We start from the raw sequence: 6,709 nt of genomic DNA, 5'->3' as shown, positions 1-6,709 counted from the left end.
TGCACCCCTACAACAAGCAGTTTCTTCCTTTTATATCCCAGTTGTTTACTACAAAACTTTCTTGCTGACGAGCTGATTTCTCACTTGCCCCTCCTTTCCCATCCAGTTGCAGTATCTTTTCTCATTCAATCTTTTGTCTCCCCCTTCCTCCGCCCTCTCCGCTGCTGAGACATGTATACAGTATCTTAAAAACGGCCTTGAGCGTGCTTTAGCCTAGCTTTAAGTATTACAGCAGAGAACTGGCTGTTACAACCGAAAACTAACTGCTAACACTACATTTTGCAGCTATTAGTACATTAGGTTACACTAGGTTACACAAAGTGTTTAACATGGAGGAACATTGGTTCATTGAGGCCTACAACAGGAGGGCTTCATTGACACTTGTGGTCTATCACCTTTCCGAGTTACCGAGGGTTATGCCAGAGTGACAGCCAACAATACTGAAGCACAACTCAGAAAAGCAAGGAATGGTTCTTCGTGATGTAGGATTTTCTTGACTATCTGTACACCTCTCTCAGCCACTCCAGTCATTTGGGGGGAATACAGATGCTAAATAAAATGACCAACCTCATAATTCATTCAGCATGACTTAAATTCTGCGACTGTGAGCTGGATCCATGGTGCATCACTAGTGTTTTGGAATACCAAAGTGAACAAAAGTGCATTGCAGTTTCTTGCTAAGTGAGTCATTATGTCTTTAAAATACATTATTTCTATATACTTGGAAAAATAATCCATGACGGCCAAGTAATGATGTTCCTCTGAATTCACATAAACCTGAAGTAGTCTCTTCCAAGGTCTGCCAAGAGGTGTTGGACTTTAATAGTTAATTTAGTGGTTTTGACACTGTAGAAAGGTCTTGTAGCTGTTGATGAAAGTAATTTATCATCCCCAGGTCTGCATCTCAATTCTTGTACATTTGCTCGTGCATTCAACTCTGAAATTGCTTTTACTTTCTCAAGGCTAGGACTTATTCCATCCTTGTTTATTGTGTCCCAAACAACTTGATTTGGAATAGGCAGAAAAAAACACTTGTCCTGTTATAGCTTCAATCCAAATCGAATTGTTAGGCTGAGAACTTAATTGAGGGTTGGGTTGTGTTCTTCCATCAAAGACTATATATCACACTATCATCCATGAAAACCCAGCTCCATTAGTGTTCATTAACAGTTCTGTTCATCTTTGGAAAAATTCAGGTGCACTGGTAATCCCAAAAGGTAATCTAAGAAAGCAAAATCTTGCCAAAACTGCTTCATTAAGTCTTTTAAGAGCCACACAAATTTGTATTTTTCCACTTTTCTCTACAACCAGTACCGTTGGGACACGCTGGCCTGTTAGCAATAGCGAGAAAATCGCTGAGCAAATCTGTTCCATTCTCTTAAACTCAGTTTCCACTGTATGAAGTAAGGGGATAGGAATCCTGCAATGTGTAGGTACACTGCATGGTTCAGCATTGTCTCAGAAGGTTATTTGTACTGGATCTTCAATTGAGTTCTTCCACTTTTTCTCACTAGGCCCATCATGGCTGCCATGCTGCAGCTAAGAAGTGTTGGTCTTTGATTCTTTGATCACATGAAAGCTTGATTCAAAGCTTTCATCTTTGTAAATTGTTTCTATGGTGAACTGACCCATTCAATCAGAATATCTCTGGGCTAGTCAGAGCTGTGGGTGATTCAGCTCTGGAGGAGTTCAAGGTGATTGTAAGTCACTTCTGAGATGACAGCCCCTCTGCTTCGTAGTCAATTTTAAAGTCAGTAGTCTTCCAATGAATATTTCAGTTTCACTCTCAAGGCAAGATATGCACCATCACACATGACAGATCCCAGAAACAATGCTCTTGACTGTAATTCTAGTCAGCTCCATGACATCTTAGTATTTTGCACTTTTATTACATATTTCACCACACGAGCTACGCAACTTTCCACATCATGTGCATTTAGTCTAGAATGTTTTGTAGTTAGCTTGGGACTCCCTCAGAGCTCAGGACTATTATGGTAATACTTTTAGCACTCATACGGTGTCTGTTTACAGTGTGTAAGCTAGTTCAAATTGCTCCACTTCGCGTTCTTCTGTTTTGACTAGTTCAGACTGTCACACTGTCTGGAGTGGCTCACAACTGTGAATGCCTTCCTCAGGGCAGTCAAAAGCAGGGCAGACACCCCAAACTTTGGTGTGTTCCGTAATTAGATTTCACCAAGTCAATAACACAGAGGTGGGCACCTGCGGCCTGTCAGGGTAATCTGCTGGTGGGCCACGAGACAGTTTGTTTACATTGACCAGCCACAGACATGGCTACCTACAGGTCCCAGTGGCTGCAGTTTGCCATTCCTGACAAATGGGAGCTGCGGGAAGTGGCGACTCAACCTGTCTCCCTGGAGCTGAGCCGCCTGGGACTGATGCAGAAGCCTGGCCAGTCTTGGCCAGTTGGGGTGGGCAATATGAGGGGCTTGTCTGGGCCCCTCCAGGCAAGTGGGTCCTGATAGAGCCTGGCGGGGCAGGCCCTGGCCTGGCTGAGCAAGCCACTCCTGAGGGGCCAGAGTGATTCCCCACCCTGGGACCAGCCCTAGCTACACTGGCAGCTCAGCCCAGCAGACACAGTCGCCTCCCAGTAGGGCCGGAAGGCAGGCTGTGTGGGAGGGGTCTCTGGAGGGCCTGGGTGAGTGCTGCGCTGTGAGGGGGCGGGTAAGAGCTCTGTGTGTTGAGGCACTAGGGAGTGGGTGTTGTGTTTGGGGTGCTGGAAGTTGTGGTGTTGTGCAAGGCACTGTGGCATTTGTGGCAGGGTCTGGGGGGCTTTGGCCATACTGAATCGGGGGTATGTATGTTCTGGTATTGGGAAGGGGCCTATGTGGCAACGCATGGGCCCACCCCTGAAGGGAAGGGAAGGGGTGGGCCATTGTGCATCTGGCAACTGCCAGTTTGTAAATAGTGCCTTGGCACTGGGCTGGGCAGAGGGGGGCTGCCCTGAGGGGGGCTGCCCCTGCCATGCCACATGGCCCCTGGCTGGCCTCTCACTCTGGGGACTGACCCACCCACACCATGCTCCATCGCTCCCACGGGGGGCTCACATGTTTGGCGTCAGGCCCACAAAAGGTTAATGCAGCCCTGCTGGAAGCTGCAGGCAGCCATGCCTGTGGATGGTCATGTAACAAAACTGGTCTCACGACCCTCCAGTGGATTACCCTGACAGGCCACAGGTTGCCCACCACTGCCTTAGACTCTCCAGTCTATCTTGCCACCCAAACTGGATTTATAAAGTGATAAATGGTCACTTACACAAAAATCACAAAATATTCAGATTGCTTCGAGTCCCACAAGACCAGTCACTTACCCTAGATCAATTGGTACTCTAGGTTTCACACCAGAGAGACTTCTGTAGCCATCTTGTAATAAACTACCTAAAGATTTATTAACAAGGAAAAAGATATAAAAGGAGTTATTTAAAGGTTAAAGCAAGCAAACATATACACAGAGTTATCTAAATCCTAAGAGTGACGAGTTATACTGATCTGTCAATTCAAATGTCTTTCAGGGCAGAATCCAAGAGGCAGCCCCCTGAGGTTCTCTGGCCTCTGTTTAGACTCTCTGGCCCTTCAGAGTTCAAACAGTCAAAAATATGGAAATTTTCCTGTGGCTTTGTTCTATTTCCCTCATTCAGTTTCCAAGCCCACAGGCTGAGCTTCCTTGCAGGTAACATTTTCCTGGTGCATTAGGGTCATTAATCAATCCTTAGTATTGTGATATTCCTTAATGGCTCACCTAATTTTCCTTCTGGATGGTGCACGGGGTTGTGGCAATTCCCTTGCAATGCGTTCACAAGGTCAGAGCTAACATTTTCAAAGTTATAAATTAACATATTGTCTTATAGCATGGAATTCTGGCATTACAAGTGAGATTATGCATGCAAGCAACTTACAAGCATTCATAGAGTCTAAACACTAAATAGATTCTTATAGGACTAATACCTATTTTGAGCAAAACTAACATACAGGTGGAACTTGTCTGTTCTCCAGCTATCAATCTGTCAGTTCTTAACTAAGCGTGCAGTCTGAGCAAGAGCTGGCATCTGGCCTGCCAGCAGCACACAGACAACTTTGCTATCTGGATAGGTGTGAAGAGATTTTTAACTGTAGTTGCTATGAGAGGCTTTCGTCTGTTACCCAATAACAATCCTGCATCTGATATTTTCATGTTTTGCAGTCCCAAAAATCACAGTGGTAGCCAAAGGATGCAGAGCTCTTATAAAAGAGCTCATATAAAGAGCTCTTATTTTCTTCTGGTTCTCGAATTCACTGGTAAAAACATGCTTTTTCATAATCACATTTCTTGAGGTATAAAGTATGCATCCAACAGTCAGAGCCGTTTCATAGTCCTCTTTGTGATCGTCTTCAGTAAAGGCAAAAGATTTAAAAATATGTGTTGCTTGCTTCCCCACAGCATAAAATAAGAAGATTCCTAAATATCTCCAGTTTCCTAGTGCAGTTTTGTAGCAATGCAAAATTTTGTAAAATACTGCTTCCAGTCTGTCCATTCTGAAGGTGTATCAAAGTTGAAGTTCCCTGAAGCACTGAAGGGCAGCATGTTTTAAAACTTGCAACCTTTGTTGCTTTGTTCCTTCAGTTTGCAACCTTTATTGCTGTTTTCCTTCTGTTCTTCTGCCTTCTCTGGCATCAGTTGGGCTACCTTGACTTCTGACACTGTATAATGTACTCCTTGTACATGTAGACTGCAGGACTGCTACTAGTAGGCTAGGCTTCTGTACCAGATATGGACTGGCTACAGAGCTTCCTTCTCAAATATACACCAGATGTATTTACTATACGATCCTTTAATGTGCAGCCACTGCTGAGAGGTATAGCTATTGTATGCTCAGGTACGGTATGACACATCACCACCTAGTGGCTGAACCGTATGATAGTTTAACGTTTATTACCTTTACTTACATGGTTTGAGGGTTTTAAAGAATCCCGTCAATTTAGAGGAAACAAAAAATCAAAATCCCAAATCAATAGCCTGTCAACAGCTGAATAGAGGACGCTGACGGGTGCCACACAGAGCACAGAAAAGTTCTCCTAACAACATTGTGTGTGTGTGGTGTGTGTGTGTGTGTGCGTGAGAGAGAGAATGTGTGCGAGCACAAATGCCCTCCCCTATAGAGCCCTCAAAAGGATTAGTCAATTTGCCAAGACTAACGAAAACATTTAGATCCCAGTCCTTCAAGACAAAGGTGGATCCCCTTAGGCTGGATTAGACCCTAAACGTTTTGGTCCATCTAATCCGACTATTCATTTGTGATTGTTCTCGTCCTATGTAGATGTGTGATCCATAAAGTTCAGATTTTTTATTTAATTAGTTTTTCCTCAAGAAAACCTTATTATTTAAAAATAATACTATTTTTTTAACAATTATATAACTTCTTAATAGCTTTCAAGGTATGTCAAATGTCACCCAAAATAATAGATTAATAACTTAATATTTGTGTAGACAAGCCTTAGACATTAAGGAGAGTGTACTGCTGCAATAGTGTATTTAATAATAAAAATGAACATTTAAAATTATATCTAATAAAGTACTCAATCTTGAAGTTTAATAATCGTTATGATAAGGTCAGTATTTTTAAATGTAGAAAAATAAAAATGTTTATGGTAAAGATATATTAACAAATTAATTCAAACGTATCACATTTGCCAAATTATTTCCATGTTTTAAACTGTTTGTACCCTTCTGAAATAAAGGAGGGATGAGGAAAGATGAAAGGAAGCCCATTTTGATAGGGTCAATATTGTGCACGAGAAGAAAAGAAAGCAACTTTTGATGAGGAACTAATACATGATACATACTCAGTGTCAGATTTTGCTGCCACTAACAAAATCTGACAAGGAGGCATTTTCTGATGCCACATTTAGCACATCAACTAGGTCTCCACGGCAGAAGGTGCAGCTGTCATTTTAAATCATGACCCAAACCTGCTAGCTGCCCCAGTGCAAGGCAGAGGCTCCCATTGCAACAGTTACAGCACATTTACCCCTGAGAACAAGTAACAATTCAGACAGAAGTTAGGCTGGCATAATGCTTTGCAGATAAACTTATACATTTTTGGGTCTGCATCCAGAGTTAGCCCAGAACAGAGGAATAACAGCTTCCCCCTAAAGCCCTCCATGCTTAGCCTTTCAACAGGAGATCTAAGTCCATAAGGTGGAAGGAATTCAGAAAGAGGAATAAAAACTACGGAGACCTAATTGTTACTTCCCCATTGAAGAACAGACAGGGGGTTGGTGAATAAGGAAATAAGGTCCCATTGGACTGGCTATCCCAGCCTCTGGGCTGTACTCAGAAAGTTGGGGATGAATTACTCAACCTACATTTCATAATGACTAGATTATTACATAGTTATGCTGGTATTAGGAATAAATACCTATTTTATTGGTAAACATAATGTATTCTGACATACATCTTTGTCTACATACAATAGGAATTGTAGCATAACATAAATCCTATTAAGAAAGTGATTAGAGAATACTATGGGGGAAGAGCAGAGCCTGGAAATATTTGAAAACCTTGACTCCTCTTTCTTCATCACAGACACATTTATACCTAATCAAAAACATTTGCTAGTAGACCATAAAAATGTGCTTATACCAAAGCTGAGAACAAAAGAAAGTGGAGGATGCTATGCTAGGAGGCTACTATTGAAAACAGTTTATCTTAAATG

Source organism: Gopherus evgoodei, chromosome 3 (genome assembly GCF_007399415.2).
Source record: "Gopherus evgoodei ecotype Sinaloan lineage chromosome 3, rGopEvg1_v1.p, whole genome shotgun sequence".
NCBI lineage: Eukaryota > Metazoa > Chordata > Testudines > Testudinidae > Gopherus > Gopherus evgoodei.
The sequence above is the reverse complement of the archived record's forward strand: the minus strand, read 5'-3'. Positions refer to the sequence as shown.